Source organism: Elaeis guineensis, chromosome 15, assembly GCF_000442705.2.
Source record: "Elaeis guineensis isolate ETL-2024a chromosome 15, EG11, whole genome shotgun sequence".
NCBI classification, from domain to species: domain Eukaryota; kingdom Viridiplantae; phylum Streptophyta; class Magnoliopsida; order Arecales; family Arecaceae; genus Elaeis; species Elaeis guineensis.
Window position 1 is genome coordinate 38600570 of NC_026007.2, and position 9958 is coordinate 38610527.

General features: G+C 34.7%; 1 long non-coding RNA gene across 1 annotated transcript; it reads right to left on the reverse strand.

Annotated features, from left to right (window-relative positions):
* Nucleotides 1–929: 929 nt before the first annotated feature.
* Nucleotides 930–3121, reverse strand: LOC140854120 (uncharacterized). The gene is made up of 5 exons (XR_012137231.1): nt 2304–3121; nt 1933–2217; nt 1701–1805; nt 1272–1614; nt 930–1015 (listed from the first exon to the last, which is right to left on the reverse strand). It is a non-coding gene; the product is annotated as an uncharacterized lncRNA (long non-coding RNA).
* Between the last annotated feature and the right edge of the window lie 6837 nt (nt 3122–9958).

Here is a 9958-nt window from a genome sequence, read left to right on the forward strand (position 1 = left end):
TACAATAAAAAAATATTTATGGAATGATGCTACGCTCTCTAGTTAGGAGCATCACAGCATTTCTATTGCTCAGCGGTAGAAGGATGGTGGTGCAACACCTTGAATTTATTATCATACATTGAAAGTTAGTTGATTATTAATTAGTTATTAATATATAATATTTATCATAATAATATTATTCAAAATTAATATTATATTTTAATTATTATTTTTATTATAATAATATTTAAATTTTTATTATTATATAACTCGTGAATGATCATTTGGAATGTGTCATGCACTACAAGAATCCAGACTATTAGCAACGGCTATTTGCCAGCGCTAATAACATCATCGTCGCTAATTCCATCGTAATAGTCAATCTAAAAAAATCTTGTTGCTAAATATCTTTATTAGTGATGAAAAATATCACCGTTATTAATATGACTATTAGCGACGGCGTTAGCGATGGAAGAAGTCCATCGCTAATTATTTTTTAATTTTTAAATTAATTTTTTAAAAAAATTAAAAAATATTAACGACAGTATTTTCGTAGCTAATATCATCGCTAATAATTATTAGTGACAAATATTGCCGTCGCTAATATCGTCTCTAATTTTTTTAATTTTTAAATTAAATAATTTTTTTAAAAGTATTAGAGTTGGCGATATCATTGCTAATGCCGTCGCTAATAAGTATTAGCAATGATATTTTTCATCGTTAATACCGTCATTAATAATTAATTTTATTTTTTTAAAAATTAAAAAAAATATTTTTAAAATTTATTTTAATTAATTACAATGAATTATGGTTCTTAATACTTGTTATAATTAAAATCTAAAGATAATATGACAATCAAAAATTAAAAATTAATTATATTATATTAAAAATATAAATTATATAATTTTTTTTACAATCAATACAAAAAAATATAATACATCAAAAAAAAATCAGGTCTGATCCTCGTCATCGTCCGCCTCCTCCTCCTGCTCCTCTCTAGTAGCTGGTGGATGAGAGCTGGATGTCCCAGCATCCTCTAATAAAAAAATAAAATAATATTAATAAGTTTTGATACAAAAGCGTATCTTTTGATAGACTCTTCAAATTCTTAAACAGATTATTCCTACACATTCTGTTCGATAATACGAAGCTATAGACACCTTCAAACCATCGATTAGATGATTAGATGAATTTTTAGCCCCTAGATCTCCTTCCTGGATTCAAATCTAAATATATGAAGTTTCTAAATATGAAAACTTAAAACAAGTAAAAGGATTTAGTAATATAATTACCTGATGTGATGGCTGAGATGATGAGCCCAATCGATCGTGTAGCTGCGAACCCTGGAGAAGCTCAATGACAGTATCATGGATGGCATCCAGGAGGCTCTAAGGTCGCTGGCTCAGAAGCCTCTATACGACCTCCCCTATGTACATATCACTCCAGATCTAGGACATCGAGGCTTGTGACGACATCGAAGGATATTAGTCAGTGGAGCATTGAAGCTGTGGCCGAATCCTATGATCCGGCTCCTACTCACCCCCCCAGTGGTGCTGAGCCATCCCTCAAGATCAAGGGAGGCTGAGAAGATGGGTCATCACCGTACCTCTTAGCAACGTACTCCGGATAATGCGTCTGTATAGTTCAGAAATATAATAGTTCTAATATAAAAATTAGATCTTGTAACAACATAACTAGTAAATAAAATATGAAATTCTTACCACAATCTATCACGACGTGGAATCTAAATAGTCACCAATCGTCCTTAACTGGTGTGTGGCATTCCATAACTACAACTGGTCTAGTGGACAACCCAGCTACCGTATCTACAATAAGTAAATAATAAAATTAAATTAATTAAAACATGCATATAAGAGTTTTTACAGTTCTAGTGAAGAGTTTTGGTATAGATTTCTTATCAGTTTGTCAGTCATAACATGTGTGCCGAGCCACCTGTGTGCCTGATCGGATCCTGTTGGATGGTCTAGTTCTGTCGAGCCCTCTGCCGCCTATCGAAGTACTTCTTGTTGCTCCACTGATCGCAGAGGGCCTGCCATATGTCTGCCTACATCCAATGACCCGAAAGAACCTCCAATTCGATGGTGACTAGAAATCGATGTGCTGGATGGCAGACTGTCTGAGGCTGTAGAGGCCATCTCAGAACCTCCATGTGGCCACCTCTTCGAAGGTCCGACGGCCAGTTTCCTCATCCTGGACTGTCTCGAATCGATAGTACTCCTACAAGATAGAAGCAAGTATGTATTAATATGTAATTAAAATACCAATGTATCAAAAAATTAAAAATTAAACTAGTTTTGACTTACCAAAAATATCTCTCAAGCTGCATCACAAGCTTCTGACGGCCAACTCGAGAATTTGTTTATCGGTCCCAACGTCAATCGGCATATAATCCCGATAATAACATGAGATGTAGAAGGCTCTCTGAATATGCTATAAAATTGATTTCGAAGAATAAATGTTAACTCTAAAATTACTAAATTCTAAACATATTAATTGAGCATCTAGTACTTATGAGCGGCTTTGGATATGGATGATCTCTCTATCCTCCGATCGAGTCAGAGGTACTGCATGCTGGATGGGTTCTCAACCACGGCACTATGTTTGAGAGCCGACAGTCACTACTTGTTGCCCAGCTATGCAACCCAAGAGGGGGGGGTGAATTGGGTTTCTAAAAAATTTTAAGCCCAACAGATAACTTATGAAGAACAAAATAATGGCTTTAAATCAATATTAATTACCTAAAGCAGTATTGCAAGGATATAATAAAGAAATAAGATAAAGCGATAAAGCACACCACAAACACAAGAATTTATAGTGGTTCGGTGCTAACCTTGCACCTACATCCACTCCCCAAGATCCCACTTGGGAATTTCAATCCACTATCCTTTGTATTCAACCCGAATACAAAACGTCGGAAACTCCGACACTAGCTATCCCAAGCTAGAATACAAGACGTCGGAAACTCCGACACTAGCTATCCCAAGCTAGAACACTTGTTTTCTGGGTACAAGCAAACCCAAAACACTCCGATTTCAGGTTCGGATCAACCTTTCCTTGTTTTGGAAATCCTCCAAAAACAAGAGCAAAAACTCACAAAGAGTAAGAATATTTAGAGCACAGATTAATACAATAACAGCTCCTTAAATGAGCAAATATAACAATAAAAGCTTTACTCAAATGAAGAACCCCTTTTTCAGAATTTCTCAAAGTGGATGAATGCTTGAACGCTTGAGAAGAGGTTGATTGTTGATTGAAGATCTCTTGAAAGCTTTGAACGATCTCTAGATCAAGGTTGAAACAATAGGCGTGAAGAATTCTCTCCTTGAAAGATCTAGCTTTTCTCTATCACAATCTCTCTGGTATATTGTGGATCCTCTCTCTTTTTCTCTTTGGATTTTTCGTTGATCTCAGGCTTTTTCTTGCAAATTTCGGATCCTCTCTTCTGTTCTTCTCTTTTTCCTCTTTTTCTCTTCACATTTGATTTCACGTTTGATCCGCTATTTAATCTGCAATTTCTTTCATCATTTAAAGCATTTTGTAGCATTAGAAGCAAGAGAAAACAATTTAGGCAGATAAAGAGCCGTTAGAGGATTTTTAGGAAGCATAAATGGCAATTAAAACGGGCAAAAAAATAGCCGTTGCTGACATTTCCCATCGCAGGGGTCGACTCATGAGTCGACTCATGCTTCAGGGGTCGACTCATGAGTCGACCTCTGTTGCAAAAATCAGAGAATGCGTTTCTGGAAATTCTTGGCTCAAATTAGCAGGGGTCGACTCATGAGTCGACTCATGCCTTGTGGGTCGACTCATGAGTCGACTCACAGGTCGTGCCAAGCCAGAAAACTAGCATGCCAAGGAGAATTTTTGCGTGCCAATCAGCTCACAGTGCCATGAGTTGACTCATGAGTCGACTCATGCACTTCAAACCTTCATAACTTCAAAAATATAAGTCCAAACACATTAAAATTTTCACCAATAGATTTCAAATCATTTGTTCTACCAAATGGTACTATCAAATCAGGATTTTAGTAAAATTACAATTTTGCCCTTGAAGAGCATAAGGACTTTTTCATTTTAAAATATTGTATCCCTTCAATCTGCTTTGTAATCATCAAAATCAATCTAGGAGCAACACTACTGCATGCGACTGTGGGGTTACTGGTGATCCTCTATCCTCTAAATTTGAGTGCAAAACATCTAATGTAAAGAATATTATATTAGTTAACAAATGATAAAATAACATAAATAAAAATATATAAATTAAGTATTAGAGCTTACCGTCTGATGAGAGAGGTGCAGAACCATGCGAGCTAACCGCATGATCGCTCTCTCCTCGAGAGCTCTATCCTCGGCTGGCGTGGCTCCAGTCTAACCGCATGATCGCTCTCTCCTCGAGAGCTCTATCCTCGGCTGGCGTGGCTCCAGTCTCTGGAAGATATGATGTATACTATCTAAAAATAAAAATAAATAGATTCACCAAATTAATTATACAATTATGGATGGCAATGCAAGATTTAAAATGATGCATAAGTAATTAAAATGATCCAAGAATTATATACTTAGCGCTACTCATCGGCCTCTTCAGATATTTGGTATCTTTTGGAATCATCTTCTGATTCTTCCTCTTCTTCCTCTTCTTCTCCTTCTTAGGAAAGATTGTCCTTTAAAACAATCTCAGTTGGATCTATCTTCTCATGTTGGCCATCTTCTCGTAGGAGAATTTTTAGAGCATCCAATTCCACATCATTGAATAATTGATGAACTCCTATTGTCTTATCCTCTTGGAAGCATTCTGGTAATTAGGCCTCTTCATCTTTTTCGGGAGCGTAATGAACGGCTTGAAACTTAATTTTGCATACAGCTCACCAATCTTTCCTTTCTCTTTCTTTTGATGAAAAAAGACTATAATATACTTGAGCAGCTAGTATGGCTCATTGATATAAGCTTTTGATCTATGTTTGATTTCAATAAGCCCATGCCGTGGTCAACCTTCATACCATTGTCAGTATCAAACCATTGGCACTTAAATAGAATGACACTATTACCTCCAATGTAGCTCATCTTAATCACTTCAAGGATTCCATAGTAGTCACTCTCCACCTTATCTTCCCATCAGCTGTCTTTTATACACACATCACTATTCATTGTGCTTTTATAATTTTTATATTGCTGGACATGAAATTTGAAACTATTTACGTTACAGCCATTATAATATATCACATATTTTTCTGACCCGTAACCTAATGGTCTTAGTTTTGTTGATATGGACTCACTCCCTTAAATGACCTATGTATTATTAAAAGAATAAATTAAAAAAATTAAAATATATAAAATGATAATGGATGCTTACCAATTGATGGAACCAACATATAAAGTTCTGGGAGCACTGTATTGATATTTCTTCATTACTTATGCTCGAATTTTCTCCTTTCAATATCTCATCATATTACCTAAATATACATAAGATAAGTATATTGAAATAAGTGATTAAAGAGTTAGGATTGTGATGGACACTTACAGAAAATATGGGTTGACCTTCATGTAGTTTAGGAAAATATATGTCTCTACCTGTCGAAGTTCAGTATCAGAGAAAATCTGACGAATCTCGTGCCCAAGTTCTCGAGCAAGATAGGCAAATATTGAGATCTTTAACTCTGATTTCTCAGCATCACCATCATCATTTCATCCCTCTTGAGTCAGCTTGGTCTGCACACTGGGATTAAAGTAGTATCAGCTGAAATTTAAAATCTCTTCTATTATATAAGCTTCCATAATAGAACCTTCGACTCGGATCTTATTTTTTACTTTCTTGTTAAGACTGTGCATGTATCTTTCAAATGGATATATCTACTTGTACTGCGTTGGACCCCCCACTCTAGCTTCATACACTAAATGAATCATGAGATGCACCATGGAGTCAAAGAAGCTAGGAGAAAATATCTTCTCCAACTTGCATATGGTCTCTATACTGCTTGCCTCAAGACTGGAGATATGATCGGTGGATAGTTTGGTAGCACAAATATCTCTGAATAGAAGGCTAAGCTCGGTCAAAAAACTTCATATGGAGTTGGGAAAGAGATCATGCCATGCTAATGAGAGTAATTATTGCATGAATACATGGCAGTCATGGCTCTTTAGCCCCTAAAATCTGCAATCTTTGACATTGACACACCAAGCAAGATTACTTACATAACCATCTAAAAATTTATGGCTCTTGCACCATTCACAAACATCCTTCAGTTGCTCCTTTGTTAAGGTATAAGATGTTTTCAATTTCAAAAATTTTTCAGATGACACCTCAACCAGCTCTAATAGAGGAAGCTTATATATGTTCTTCATATCTGTTCGAGCCTTGGAATTATCCTTCGTCTTATCCTTCACATCCATAACAATATAAAAAATATTATCAAATATATTCTTCTTGATATGCATGATGTCAAGATTATGACGGATCAAATTGGTGGACTAGTAGGGCAATTCTCAGAAGATGCTTCGCTGTATCCAATTAAGAGTTATACCGAATCTCTGAGGCTTCTGCTTGTTAAATTCAATGTCAAACGGGACTTCGTCCAATTGGGATATCCTCTAAAATACTTCCATACAACTGAGGTGCTGGGGTATTGGAAATTATGTCTCAAAGCCAATCGTCAGTCTGTTGATAGTTGTGTTCATTTGTACTTGTATATAAATTATTCAATACTAAAAATTATTTGATATTTTCATCACAAATATTTACATCATTAATATGAACTCCTGAGTTGTGATGAAGTCCATAGGACTAATTTAAATAGAAGATTTAGTCCTTAAACTTATTCATGACCAAATAATATGTTATTACTAGGACGATAACGATATCAAGTATAAGTCGTTGTGTGTCATATGGATTGATTGTCCTCTTAACCAAAGAGTGTAGAGACACTGGTATGGCATGCAAGTGGAATATAGGAGTACATTCACATCGAATGTGACCAACTATGGAGCACTCTGCTGTCAGGAGTAGCTTACAAAGGATATGGGTATAAGTGTCCCTCTGTCTGAGATCACCACGATGACTTGCAAGCAACTCACTATACTTTGATGGTAGACTATATGAATTTCTAATTCAGTAATAAAAAATTTTTAGGTACAGTCAAGTACTTGTCACGTCGTGCGTGAGTTAAGACGGGATTGATCTCTTCGAATAAGTAGGAGTTGATGCATCAGTGTATTTTAATTTAGTAAAATTTTGATCAGAATAATCTATGTGATAAATTTGAAAGGTTGAAATACAATGTGGTTGACTATTTCAGGGTTGACAGTTAAACTCTAGATCACCTTAGGTATTAGGGTCAAAGGGATGAATTATATGATAACCATACACTAGTAGGTTCTTGAATGTTGCTTTGCAATCATTCGTCCTATCTGAACATTGGGTCTCATTGCTAGATGGTTACATCGATTAGTTCAAGAAGTTGTTCCTGTGCTACTGGCTTAGGTTCGAACCTATGGAGTTACACTCAAAAGAAATTACTGTTTGATCATGTGGCTAATTGACGATTGAGAATCATTCTAAGTTGTAATCATCAATTTGATTGATGGTTAGCCTTATGCATATATTGCAGTAAATTAATTTTCTAAGGGTTAGTGAATTATAGGAGGATTGATGAGCAATTAGATTTCTAATTAGTTTAATTAAATTGAGCAATGTGATTTAGTTTAAAACTAATTGAATTGGATTCAATTTGATTTGACTTGATTAGATTATAAGATGACCTAAGTATCAAGGATGAATGGTTCTTGATTTGATCAGGACTTGTACTTAATTAAATTCTGATTTGATTAGTATTTAAGCATGTTTGGAACTTAATTAGATTGGGTTCATGTTATTCAATTGGGTCTAATCTAATTTGATTAGGTTGGAGACTTAATTGGATAAACATTAAAGAGTCCAAACCAACTTAGACTCCTCCTCATCCTAGCCGACCACCCATGAGTTGCCGCCCACTTTTCTAATCGCTAATTTCAGATTGGCATGAGAAACTCCATGCCAAAGGAAGGTTGTCACCCACTCTTGATAGGAATCAAGAGTTTAGATCAACTGGTTGATCTAATCGAATTCAAATCTGATTTGAATTCAAGTTTAGATAAGAAATTTGTCTCATCCAAACACCCCATCGCCCACATCTATATAAAGCCCTGATTTTCATGCGCCAAAAATCAGTACTTGAGGTGTGAGTTAGGATTTTGGGTGCGAGGTCTTGGGGTGGGCGGCTTCTTGTAGGCGTATGATCCAGAGGAGTTCTTCCTCCTGTTGGGTGAGCATCCTAGAAATCTGTTCTAGGATTTTTGGATGAGGAAAAAGTCAAAAAAGAAGGGAGTTCTCCCTCCATCTTTCCATCACCAGTTCTTCTTTATTCTTTCTATGGTTTCGAAGGAGTCCGAGAGATCCATAGGAGGAGAAGATCAACCATCTATAAATTTCTACGCAAGCTAGCACTCTCGTAGAAGCAGATCAGCACGGTGCTTCGTGTGGATCACCTGTAGAGGCCGGACATCCTATGCAGCTACGAGCAACCAGTAAGACCATAATTTTCAGATGTAGAGGTTTGCTACCCGTGTTAAGGTATCGAGTTTTGTACTCATACTTGATATACGTATGACATATAGTATAGATATGATCTATGGTTATATGTTTAGATGTGATCTTGCATGCAGAATTTTATTTGTATACATAACATGTTATAGATCTTAAGATAGACATTAAGATTAGATCTTAAGCATGTAGTATAGATTAAATTATTTAATCTAATTTTTTACTGCATAAATTTTTTTTTAAAATACATGCTATACGCCTGTCGGTTTTCCAACAGTAGTATCAGAGCTTAGATTATTTATAACATGATTATGTATGCATGATAGATCTAATTTTTGATATTTATATTAGATCTAAATAGTTTTTGTATTTAGATCTATGATATATGATATTTAGATTGGAATAAGATTATCAAAAGATCGCACAATCTGTCATAAGATTGTCCTGCTGTAGGGTTTACCCCCTACAGTGAAAAGGTTGTTCTACCATTGTGCAGATCTTTTGAATAATCTAAAATATTATTATTTAAATTAGATCTTAATATTTATTTTTATCAGATACTTGATCTGTTATCCAGTAGATCTGATGAAAACTTACTTTTTTGGAAAATCTTGGTTTTTGAAACCCTAGGTTTTGGTTGTATATGATATAAAATGAATGAAAAGTAAACCATCTGATCTAAAAGATAAAAAATTATTTTAATCATAAGAAATAAAATTTAAAATCGTAAAAAGTTTGGATATGATCTAAAAATTGGTTTATGGTTGATTTTGTTTCGATTTGTGCAAAATTTTCATGTGATGAAACTTTGAAAAATCTGCTGGCATGCTAACTTAGTTTGCTCAGTATTGACTGAGTCGATCAGGTCTCTATTTTAGCCGACTTAGTTGTAAATTGAGTTGATCAAGTTGCCATAGGCTGAACAGTACTAGTTACTATTCACCTACAATTAGCTGATCAAGTATCAGATTTGATCGACCCACTGTTGTTAGTCAACTCAGTCTAGGATTGAGTTGATATAGTTTTTAGAGATGAAAATTTTGCATGAATTCGAGTAAAAAATTTACAAGATTAAAATTATTTCAAAATTTAACCTAAATCCATGTTAAATTCAAACTTAATTAAAAATTAAGTATAAAATTAATTAGATCTAAAATTATGAATTAAAGATCTAATGCCACTTTCATAAAACATGGGGGTGACATGGGTTAGCTTGATCAGGTTCTCTTAATTGGGTTAGATATAAGGATAGAATCAAATAGAATATAAACCAATTAGAAAAATTGATTAAATCTAACCAAATATTGAATTAGATTAAATCAAAATTTTTTTAAAATCATTACAATAGTTGTAGTTGGTCAAGGTCCATATTTTTGATTAGACCAA